This window comes from Herpailurus yagouaroundi, unplaced genomic scaffold (genome assembly GCF_014898765.1).
Source record: "Herpailurus yagouaroundi ecotype Mexico unplaced genomic scaffold, PumYag 210, whole genome shotgun sequence".
NCBI classification, from domain to species: Eukaryota; Metazoa; Chordata; class Mammalia; order Carnivora; family Felidae; genus Herpailurus; species Herpailurus yagouaroundi.
Genome location: NW_024412441.1, coordinates 3,563,861 through 3,576,046, shown reverse-complemented (window position 1 = coordinate 3,576,046; position 12,186 = coordinate 3,563,861). Strand labels below are relative to the sequence as shown.

General features: G+C 40.8%; 1 pseudogene; it reads left to right on the top strand.

The window, feature by feature from the left end:
* Positions 1–8,128, top strand: LOC121016224 (lethal(2) giant larvae protein homolog 1-like; annotated as a pseudogene).
* The last annotated feature ends 4,058 nt before the right edge of the window (positions 8,129–12,186 follow it).

The following is a 12,186-nucleotide window of genomic DNA, read 5'->3' as shown; positions in this document are numbered from 1 at the left end:
ATGGTCAGGGACTGCCAGTACAAAAAGGAAAATGCCAGAGTAACAGAGAGTAGCCAGTTCACCAGATACAACAGAAACACCACCGGTACCTTTCAAGAATTAAGGAAACACCACCTGAGGAGGACTCATTCAATCAATCATTCATTCAGTAAATGAATCATTTGTTTATTCATTCATTCAGTAAATATTCATCAAACATCTACCCACCATGTTCCTGGTACATTACAATCCTACAGCCTTGAGTCTTAACAGTGTAATATCACACAGGTATTGATGAAAATAACCCAGTTCACAACAGTACCGATTATAAAACTTGAATTACCACTTTTCCCACATTCTGATTATGCCTGGCCTTTCATGTGGGTTGTGTTCATAACTATTTGATACACTTGAGTAATTTCAGATAGATCCCCTGCTCATACAGAAGTACTTCGTTAATGGTCAAGTTACAACATAAGCTTTCATGAAACACTGTTCTCTTAAAAATATTCCCTGGAAATATTTCACCTTAATATGAATGAAACAACCCCTCTACCGGAGAAAAGAAAGGCTAGCATGAAAACATTGGAATACTGGCATACATAGAGTAAGGCACTGAGAAGGGCAAAGGGAAGCACAGCAAACCAGGCATGGCACCCCCATTTCATGAGGGAGTCCAGGGCTATCTTCACTTCGGCTCCAGCATGCGTAAATTAAAATAATTCAGTTCAGAGTGAGCTGGTTATACATATTATTTGTCTTGCCCAAGTTGCAAAGTGAGATTTGCCATAATTTCATTCTGTAATTTGACATCTAACCCTTTCAATTCATGATTTTATAGATTTCAACCAAAACGAATAATCTTTCCTTTTGTTTTTTGTTTCCAGACACCTCTAACTGTATTACCAAAATACAGGGCCAGATTATGCACTATCTAGATTTACTATTATTTTTTAGGTACTTTAACCAGAAATACATATGATATTATATACAGATTAGAGTTCATTTGTACATATATATATCACATATTTGCACTATATATTAAGATCGCTATTCGTATATACACCCACAACATGTTTTCCTCCTAAAATTAACTTAAAGCGATTGTAAGAGTTTGGTCAACATCATTATTCTATGTGTTAAAAGAAACACATAACTGATGTACTTTCTATCCATAATAACTCAACTCTGAGCACAATTTGTGGCAGATTTTGGGTAACAAGCTTAAAAATAACAAATACTTAGCAAACACCTGACTACAGTAATTATTTGATGTAAATTAAGAATTAGCACTTTAGCCAGGGTTTTTTTCCCCCGAAAATAAGCTTGTTTGTAACTGTTAGAAGTTGATCAAATAATTGTTTTTTAAAAAATACCATTTCTTTGCAAGGCCCATGTAAAATCAAAACAAAACAAATCTCACATTTAATCACTTGAAGCCAAAATTTATGAACTTTCCTTTGAGTTGTGTAGATTTAGAAAGGATCACACCATAACTGAGCATTTTCTGAGAAAAATTATCTAACCAGCCCCCAACTGTTCCCCTTTGTCATCTCGGAATCAGAGCTGGTGATTTCTAATAACAGGGAAAAGTGGGTGATGGCCCCCGGAGTTGCTATTGAGAGTAATTCCTGCAGTATTCTTAGGTGTGCCCTCGTTTTTCCAGAGGGGACAGTGGCTCCCGAACCAGATTTTGTATGCGTGTGGTTCCTTCCAGTTTATACCACAGCATGTTTGACTTCTCTACGGGGCTGTCCTTAGCCACCGCGACCTCGGTTCCTGCAGGTGACAGTATGGCTTTCTGCTGATTTATTAAAAATCTCCCATGTTATGGCTCCCGTGTACTCTCTGGAGTGTGATCATGTGACCAGTATAATCACAATCTGTCTCCCTGCTAACATTTCTCTACTTTGGTTATTTGTTTGATAAAGTGAGGAGCTTCCCTTTTGTTGCCCTTCATCAGAGCTTAATGTCTTTACTTTGGGATCAATATACTTTATGAATAATTTTATTTCCTTCTATTTTTATGGTCTTTTCTCCTCATTATCATACTGAGTTTATTAGCTGGTGCTGTCAGTATCTCTACCCTGTCATATGTTCCTGAGGTACAGTAAATATCACTTGTGTTGTAATTAATATGCACGCCCTGTGCAGTAATTAAAGTACAGACCCCTTCAACCAGCTGAGCTTCCTACACTAATTCCACCTTATCTTCATAATGAACTTATTGTAATCTGAAACTACTACTGAATATTGTTCAGTAAGGCTAGAAGAATGAAATCTAACGAGATGCAATAATATTTGTGAACATGTTAATATAAAAAATGAATTTAATTAGTCTAAATCTAATTAAATTTCCCATACAATTAAAAGCCTCCCCTTCCTTCCATTTTTTAAAATCTAACAAATGCCACATTATTGCCCTTTCAGTTCTTTCTACAAAGCAGCAGACTGGACAAATGCCTTTTTTCCCCCTACAAGATATACACAGCAAAGCCAATAGGAACCAGAAACTGGAGAGTGACCTAGTAGGGAAACAGCTGAGTTCCTTTGAGGAACTACTATCTGAAACAGAAGAACTGCAAGATTTGGACAAATCAAAAATCTGACCTTTCTTTTAAAAAAAAGAAAACTCAGGAAGAAGTTATCAAATTTATCAAACAATCTGTGATTCAAAAAATATGTTTTAAAAATGTCTAATACCTTATGTACATTGCAAATTACACCAAGGCACTGTTCCTGTCCCCAGGGGGCTTATATTTTAATGGGAGAAAACATATTTCAATTCTTCAGATATTTATTGGGCACTTTCTGGAAATAATACAAACAATGGATGTCACAGAATTTCTAAGCAGGATACAAAAGGAAAAGTCTAGCACTAAACTCACACCTTGATAGACAGGGGAGAGAACATTTGGGGCAGGACACTAGCTGTTGCTGTACATATTCAGTTTTGCTAGAGAAAAAAGTCTGTGTAAGTTAGGAAAAAATAGACACAAAAGACTAAATCAAGATACATAATTGGCACAAAGGAGGAACATGGTGAGGAACCGCATGCACATTTAATATTACATTTACATTGTCAGGAAACATTTCAACGAGGAAAGCGGGTGCTAAGAGTGTAGAGCCATACTAGGCAGACAGGCAGATGCTGGCAAACAAGCCCTCAAACTGGGTGAAAGGTCAGGCATGACCACAACAGTGCCAACAAATGGGATTCGTTCAAGTTGGAAAGATGCTACCAATAAGGCAGAGCCCTGCTTTTTTAATTATTCACAGTAATGCCTCGGATCTTGGAAGGAAAGAAATCATTTCCAAGATTGTATATTACACTAAATTAGCACGGAGCACAGAACTGAATACCGGTACAACACACACACATAGAAATACATCATCTGGAGAATTAAGAAGTGGTTTTGTGGTCAAAACACCTGTCAGTGAGGGCATCACATTTACTCCTACCATTGTTTCCTTTAAAACTATCCCTGCTGATGAGAGACATATAAGACACGTTACCTAATGGATCACTTGCAAGGAAGTAACCAAGTTATGTCATCCTTACAGAAGTGGAATCTAAACTCCACTACCACCTGGCACCTGTTCTGGCATTCTCAGGGCTCCCCAAGAAAATCAACATCTACTCTTCCGCTGGACTGGATACAAACTTAATTGGGAAAGAATAAAGAAGCATTTAGAGCAGCATCCATGCAATAGTCACTGTAAAATTATCAGCGGACTTGCTTTTTGATATGAGATGTCCTTTGGCAACACTGCCTAACCCCATGCCCCAACTACCACTGCTAACACCACACAAGATTCTGCCAATGCCCTGCTCCCTATTTGGTCCTGAGCCTCTAGTTTGAATTTGCATTTTTTTCCCTTAATGAATTAAGTATATAGAAGTTTGAAAACCTAGAATCATGTCAGGCCATTCCCTAATGTAATAAAATCAAGAAAATTTAAATTGCATGTAAATTACACCAGTCAGAAGGCAAGGAGTTCTAAGTAGAAACCTTATAGTCTAGGAAGTTGTCCTAAAAAGCAAACTTCTGAGAACTCTTTGCAACAAAGAGCTTCAGTGATGAAAACAAATAATATGTTGAGATGTATTGCTAAAGCTATGCATTGCAAATCAAAGGAACTAAAATAAAGTCAGGCATTCTCTAGAAGAGTGCTCGCTATATTTTAAGGAAGATTTAAATGTACTTCAAAAGGGCAGCATGGAGAAAATGGAATGATACTGATACCAAAAATAAATTACAAAGAAAATCTGGGCTGTTTTGCTGTTAAAAAATAAAAGTTAAAACATGTTGACATCTACCTGATCGCAAATATGTTAACGGTGATCCTGACTATCAGAGGAAACCTATGCCTATACAGAAGGAAATCTGATAGGAATGAACGGAGATCCTAGAAGATACACTTAAAATTCCTAATTGAGAAAGTTTGGGTTATACCACCGAAAATCACTGAATCCAGAATGTCAACCCATTTTTAGAGAAGTCAAGACATGTGTGTACTAGTGGGTGTACATGTGTCTGTGTCTGTATTGGGATATATGAGAAAACAAAAATTGGAGCTCAGAAAATTAAGTAATGTAAAATTTCCTTCAGTATGCTCTTCCGACATATAAACTGGAAATATAATCATTTATCTTAATTTACATTTGTTGATCTCTAAGCTTTGTGTTCAGTTCACTGTAGGACTTTAACCTAAAGCTGAAGAATAGTCTCAAAGGGCAGGAAAAGTTCTAAAAATAAGCAAGTGTTGTTCATAAGTCTGTCTGCATCATTTCTGAAAATTGTTCATGTGAACGATGGGCTTGGCTTTGGAGCAAATATTTTGTGACTCATGATTTATTTTGCCTACTCAGCATAGTTTGGGAGCAATGCTAATGTTTATGAATTATCACACTAACTTGGAAATTATAGTGTAGTATTTGTAATTCATTGGGAACTTTCTTAGAAAGCAGATGTAGTTATGTTTGCTCATCGGTGAGGTTAGTGACAGTCTAGGAACCAAAGTAGACGACAAATGTCAACTCTATGCAGAATTTTTGCACCTGTGATGTATGTGTGTGTGAGTGTGTGTGTGCGTGCGCGAACGCACGCGTGTGTGTGTGGGGGGGGTCAATTTCAAACTTCCATTTGGTGATACACTCTCGATTCTGTAACAGCTTGCAGGCAAGCTGTGTTCATAAGGGAAATGTCATTAAGAAAGGTTTCATCATGAGCCTCCTGGTATCTTCTCTAGCTCTTCTCGTCAGTTTGTGTATATACTAGACCATCAACCCCTTAACATTACACAGTTGAGACAAAAAATAAAACATGATCACTTAATGATAAATGAGGTGGGAAACAGAACATTCTAGGATGCTTACCTGAAAAACTTCCTTAAAGGGAACCACTGATGATGAAGAGAAAGTTTAAAAACTGGGAATGCTAAGCTATTCTCATTCTGTGTTTGTACTGTGTGCGTGTGTGTGTGTGTGTATTTTTGCATTTAATATATCACATATATTCTTTACTAATTTAATACTGCTGACATTGGTATAAAACACAAATAGCAACATTTCTCCCTCCATTCTTTCCAAATTTACTGAGGAGACTTTGCTAATGTACTTAAAACCTTTTAATGTACTAAATGTTGGAATTGTCATAATTTTCTTCTGTAGTTATCACTTCCCTTCAGTCATAAAAGCCCTAACTGTATTGTAAGATGAAAAAGCAAAACCAAAAACTCCAATTTGCCCTCCTTTTTTCTCCCTCTGGCTTAACTGAATGGGATTTGAAAATTAAATCTCACTGGTTTCCAAAACTCTACTCTCAAATTAACACAGAAGCAATTGAAGGCATTTTAAGGTACACCTGGTCAACCATTATTTTAATGAGAAAATGACTTAGAAATTGGTAGATATAAAGTATTGTTGGTTATGAACTAAGCCATGTCTCATAGTACAAATAGTTCAGGTAGATTCCATCTTGAATACTCTGATTACTCCATCTTTCCTGTACCTGGCTTCTCTTTCAAATAAAGACTAACAGCCAACTGTGGCAACTTAATCATGTATTGAGAAATGGTATAGTTAAAATCTAGAAAAATTATCCTCCTGTAAGTACTCAGCATTAAGACAGAGATTACCCGTTGGCTATTTACCTGCTTGGCCCATGTTGCCAACGTCCCCGCCAAACTGTGGGCCCACATCCTGATCTCTGGTGGGCTGCCACGCCCGCAGCCGGCCTCCAGCGCCTTTCAGCTGGCCCATCACCAGGGGTCAGAACCTGGCCCAGGAGCCATCACGGTGAGGTCTGCTGCCGACCTGCAGTGAGTACGGCAATGTGTTGTTCTGGGATGTCTCCAGCCGTGGTGCTGTGGCTGCTCTACAAGCTAAGCACAACTGGCCTCTTCCAGGCAGATCGCAAGTATGCCAACAGTGTGGACCGTTGGCCCAGCATACACACCAACAGGCTTCACAAGACGACGGGCCACCATTCTGCAAGATGGGCTTCTTAGACATCCACAGTCACTATCCCAGGCTGGGTGCGGAAAAAGTGGCACCCTACAAGTACACAGCCCAGATGGTGGCGGTGGACACTGCAGGCTAGGTACTGATGCTGGAACTAACCATGTACTGTTGGAACAGGTGGTCAGCATGGCCAGCATGGACCTCCTCTGAGACCGCCAGGGCTTCACATGGAAGGGCTACGAGGGGCTGAGCTCTCACCCTCCCGTTTCTGGTCCCATGTGCTGGTTCTGTGCCTGCCTCCAGTTGCCGTCACGTCCGTCATGCCCCACCTGGGAGCCATGTAGCCTTTGGCACCAGTCATGGCTATGGTCTCTTCAACCTCCAGTGCAAGAGCCCTGTGCTGGCCACGCGCACCCTTCACCCCAAAAAAGCTCCAGGCCACGAAGGGGCTGTGCTCCCAAGCGAAATAGCGCCAGTCTTTCCTGCGCTTCCATGAATCCAAAAGAGCGGCGTCTCAGGTGAGAAACGGCAGCTACTGCTAATAGCAAGTTGCAGGAGGCCCACACGCAGAACAGGCCTGCCCCCAGGACTTGGTGATGACGCCGCTGCAGTCCCCATCAAGCCCTGCAGGCTGACCACTCCCTCTCCGGCACCATGTGCTGCCTCTACTTCACTTACACGTTCCTTGGATATGCAGCCCACCACCGACCTCCGCGTGGCACAGATTTCCGGCTCCATGTTTACCTGCGCAATGCGGGTGCGCGCTGCGAGGACCGCCGGGGAGGTGGGAGGAGGAGGGAAGGAGGTGCAACTAAGGCATTCGCTGGTAGTGGCTTCGCTGTGCCTGACATGCGCGATCGATCGCGCATAGCCTGCGCCCTGAGTGGCCTAGCGGGATTCCGCGCAGGCACCTGACTTGAAGGGGGATCACGCCCCACACTTCACGTGCACGTGCGGAGCAGTTCAGGATGTTCACAATGCCGACGGTGAGTGCCAAGATCAAGTTCAAACTGATGACAAGGCTGTCTCCTGCACAAAATGGCACTGGCTTTGTTTGCCAGTGTGGCCTATAAGGACTGTGCTAAGACCTGCCTGGCCTGCCTTACCAACCTAAGTGACATCTAGTTCTTCTCTATGCATGGCCTGTGACCCCAGAACCACTATTCCTGAATCTGGAAGGAGAACATAAGTGTCATCTCCTCCTGTGTGTTCACATGCAAGAGTCAGGGCTTTTACCTGATGTTCCCAGTTGGAATTTGAAAGCTTCTCCTTAAGTGCTCAGAACATCCCAGAGCTGCTCAGCTCTCTGGACATTAGCAAGCGGCCCAATGCAGCCCATGCCAGCTACAGGTTCCCAGACTCACCCAAGCTGAGCCAGGCTAAAGGGACCCTGAGCATCATGCTGGCCCCATGAAGCTGTGATGGGAGTCCTGGTACTGTCTGCAGGGAGGGAGCTGACACCCCAGAAACATCAGAGGCCATACTCTTGTGCATGTCCATGAACTCCGCCACCACGCTGTGCCTACGCCACACTGGACACAACAGGAGATGAAAGACATGAAAAATGTTCTGGGCTCCTCAGAGGAATCTGAAAAGAATCTGAGGAACCTAGTGTTAAGACAAGGCTCAAGCCTGAACCCCCTTGATCGAATGAGGAACATCAGAACCACCGGCCCACCATGAGACTGCTGGAAGCTGGGATCCAGCATCCCTGGCTCCTGCCTAGCCCTTCACATGGACCTACACCTGCTAGTCTGTGGGCTCCCGTGGGAACTGCCCACCCTGACTTCAGGGTGTGGACTCAGGACTGCCCAAAGCCTCTGGGGCAGATTCAGACTGACCCCTTTTACAGGCAGTGAGTACCCTGGAGGCCCGGTGCCATGGGGAGAGGAAAGCTGGGGCTGGCAGCCCATGCCACCTCCTACTCTACACATGCTTCTTCCCACCTCCCTTTGCAAAGAATATTTCTCTAATGCCTGTGCTAGGCAGGACAGTCATTTCTAAAACTATTTTGATGCTTGCTCCTGAGCCAGCTCCCTCCCACACACAGCCTGTGCATGAATGCACCCTTGTGTGTACATATATGTCACTGGGAGTGCCGCAGGGCATGCAGGTCCAGAACCCCGTAGGGGGTGGGGGCAGTGCACCAAGATGGGTTTCCCTGTAGATTGTACCTTGGTTTTTTTTTCCTCTTATTTTGTTAAAATTAGAGTTTTAATGTTAAAAATACAGCTTTTTTGATATTGAAAATGAAAGCATAGGGGCGCCTGGGTGGTTGAATTGGTAAAGCATCGTCTTCAGCTCAGGTCATGACCTCGTGGTTTGTGAGTTTGAGCCCTGTGTCAGGCTCTGTGCTGACAGCTCAGAGCCTGGAGCCTGCTCTGGAGTCTGCTTCTCCCTCTCTCTGCCCCTCCCCCACTCATGCTGTTTGTTTCTCTGTCTCTCTCTCTCAAAAATAAATATTAAAAAAATTGGGTTAGAAAAATGAAAGCATGTAATGACTCTTAAAGGGGAAAAGAAAGCAAGAGAGTACCAGTAGAATGAACCAGAACAAATACATATTTTAATTATGATTTTCTACTTTCTGTGATTCTCTGTACCCAGCATTGTTACCCAGAATGTTGTCGCAGCCATGGGAAAGGAATCAGATACTTATTTTTAGCTAAAACATTATGGAGTTTGTGCCTGAATTTCATAAGTGATAAGGTTACCCATGTGCCTTTGAGAAAATGCTGAGAAACTTTTCTGGGCCTCAGACAGAAAATATAAGTCATGAACTTCTTTAATGGCTGTGCCTTCCAAAGAGAACAAAGGGAAAGAGTTATTGAGGTAACTAAAACAAAGCAAGAAATACTGCAGAAAAAGAGAAAAATATTTTTCCCCAGGTCTGAATCTAGCAGCTCAGAACACATGAAGGAGATGAATGAACTGAAAAGGTATTTGCAGCTGAAGAGATAGATGCTGAGCTATTATTTCTCGTGATGCTATGAGATATTTATAACAACAAAAAAAACCTCTCGAAAATAAAATGAGCACCCAATTTCTCAGCAACAAACAACCTTCAGATTCCACTAGCAATATTATACCTTAAACACTAGTTCATGTTTAAATATTTTAATAATGACTTGAATAAAAATTTGTGTTTTCTGTATCAGCTGTGTCTACATTCAGATGCTATTTTCAGAATATTTCCCTTAATAGGCTTCTTTTCCCATATTTATCATAATAAGGATAAACTTGGGGCAAAATATTTTCTTTTCAGACTGCTTCCTTATCCTAGAACCCTAACAAAATCCTAATATATAAAAACTTTTAAGTTTTAAGTGTGCTCCTTAATTTTTAAAATAAAAATATTAAAAGTATTTTTTAAGTAGTCAAATTTTTTTTGTAATCCAAAGAGCATCATGGAGTCTACTTTGAAAACGTACTCTCCTATCTTCCTAATTTAAAAAATAATACTATACGTATAGTGCTTGACATCTCCCTTTGTGAGGTATAAGTTCCAGAAATCAGAGGACATTACTGAAACATCTGTTAGTTCACATTTTCAACTAAATGGCTTTCATGGTCACATGATCAAAAGAAATTACCACCATGCTTTCAGTCACTAGAGGTATTACTGTTTATACTACCAGCTCTCAGTGCTTCTACTCTCTGTTGGGATAGGTACATACAAGTGAAAGAGGTGAATTATGCCACTCTGATGCACCAAGTGGTATTGTATTGGCCTGAAATATTTCTTGTATGTCACAAAGCTCTTGGAATCAAGAGATTCTTTGCATGTGAACTAAAACAAAACCCTTTTAGATGTAACCCTCATGCAACACTTTGCTAATCAAATCTGAGATGTATTCTTTTTAAATAAGACTTTGTCTTCTATGCCATATCAAAGCAACTTGTTGACAAGTGAAAAGTAAATTATACATGTGGTAAGTTTTATCTTGGTTTGCTTTCAGGGATTGCTTGTGTGTGTGTGTGTGTGTGTGTGTGTGTGTGTGTGTGTTTCTTTGTTTCAGTTTGTTTGCTTTGTTGTTGTTGTTCTATGATGCCAAACAGTTGATTTCATAGATTAATTTTTGGTCGTGATAGTGACTTAATTAGACAGGTTGTTTCATTTGCTGATGTTTTGCACATAATCTTATAGACATAGCCTAAATGAGGGCTTTACACATTAAAGGATATAAATTCAGAAGAAACACTATATAAAACTGAGTAGAAATTGGATTCATAAATAATCTATACTGACTTCTGATTCCAAACACACTTCTATTTTTTTTTCTTATTTTATGACATGTTCCTTACAAAAACAAAGGCAGAAAGGAAGGTTACATAAGAACATTACATTACATTACATATCTTAAAATCTTACATTGAATTCACTACAGGGCTTTTATTTTTCATAGGTAGCCACAATACCTCCCTCCTGCATGCTTATCTTAAATGTAACTTTGACACTACTCCCAACAAGAGATGAGATCTGTGTACCCTCTCTTAAAAATGGACTGGCTTTGGGGGCGCCTGGGTGGCGCAGTCGGTTAAGCGTCCGGCTTCAGCCAGGTCACGATCTCGCGGTCCGTGAGTTCGAGCCCCGCGTCAGGCTCTGGGCTGATGGCTCAGAGCCTGGAGCCTGTTTCCGATTCTATGTCTCCCTCTCTCTGCCCCTCCCCTGTTCATGCTCTGTCTCTCTCTGTCCCAAAAATAAATAAACGTTGAAAAAAAAATTAAAAAAAAAATGGACTGGCTTTGGACTGTTTTGGCTAACAGACTGTGGCAGATATGGCTAGGTTGCTAAAGGCCATGAAGCTTCTGCTTTGTTAACTAAAATACTTGTTCTTAAAAGCTTGTTCAAAGCCCAGCTGCACAGAGGCTACTATGCTGTGAAGGAGCCCAAACCCACCAAAAGGAGACTGTGTGGAGGTCGTGAGAACACAAGAGAGAGAGATGTCTGGGAGCCCCCAGCTGCTGGAAACTCACTTTTCTAGCTCTGGTCACTGTATGACTGCAAACCCCAAGAGGGACCCTGGGCCACAACTACCCAGCCAAACCCCTTCTACATTCCCACCCGTAGAACCCATGAGAAATAAAACAACAGTTGTTTTAAACCATAAAATTTAGAGATATTAATATATTTATAGATCATTTATTAAACAGATGTCTATTGAATGTCTATTCTGTGCTGGGCAATATCCTGAGTACTGAATCCTGCAAAGATTTTTGTGCCCCTAGAAGTTTAATTAGTCCCCTCATCCTCTGTGTTTCCATGGCTTTTTAGACAAGTAACATAGCACTTAACTTCTTTTGTCCATATTGTGTAAGTCGTGTACATGGTTGATCATAAACCTGTCAGTTCAAGATCTGGGTCTCAGCAAATTTTGGTTCCCTCTGTTGTGTTCTGTAGTGCACACAAATGGTCAGTGATTGATATAGGACACCTATCTGGATAAGAAAATTCAATGCAAGGAAATGGCATCATTTTCCTCCATGGTATAAATTAAAAGCTAATAAAGATTTTAATCCCTGACTTCTTTAAAATAGCTGAAATTTTCAACTAGAGCAAAAAGAAGTACGTTTTACAACATTTGAATATTAAGCTACTTATTGAAGCAGTCCAAAAAAGAAAGCATTTTTCAAATATTCTTAGTCACTAGTAAATAAGCCTTATGTTATTAAAATAGAAATCCCTTACACTAGTTTTGTTTCATTTGTCAAATAGTCTATTTACACTGCTCTAGATAATTTTG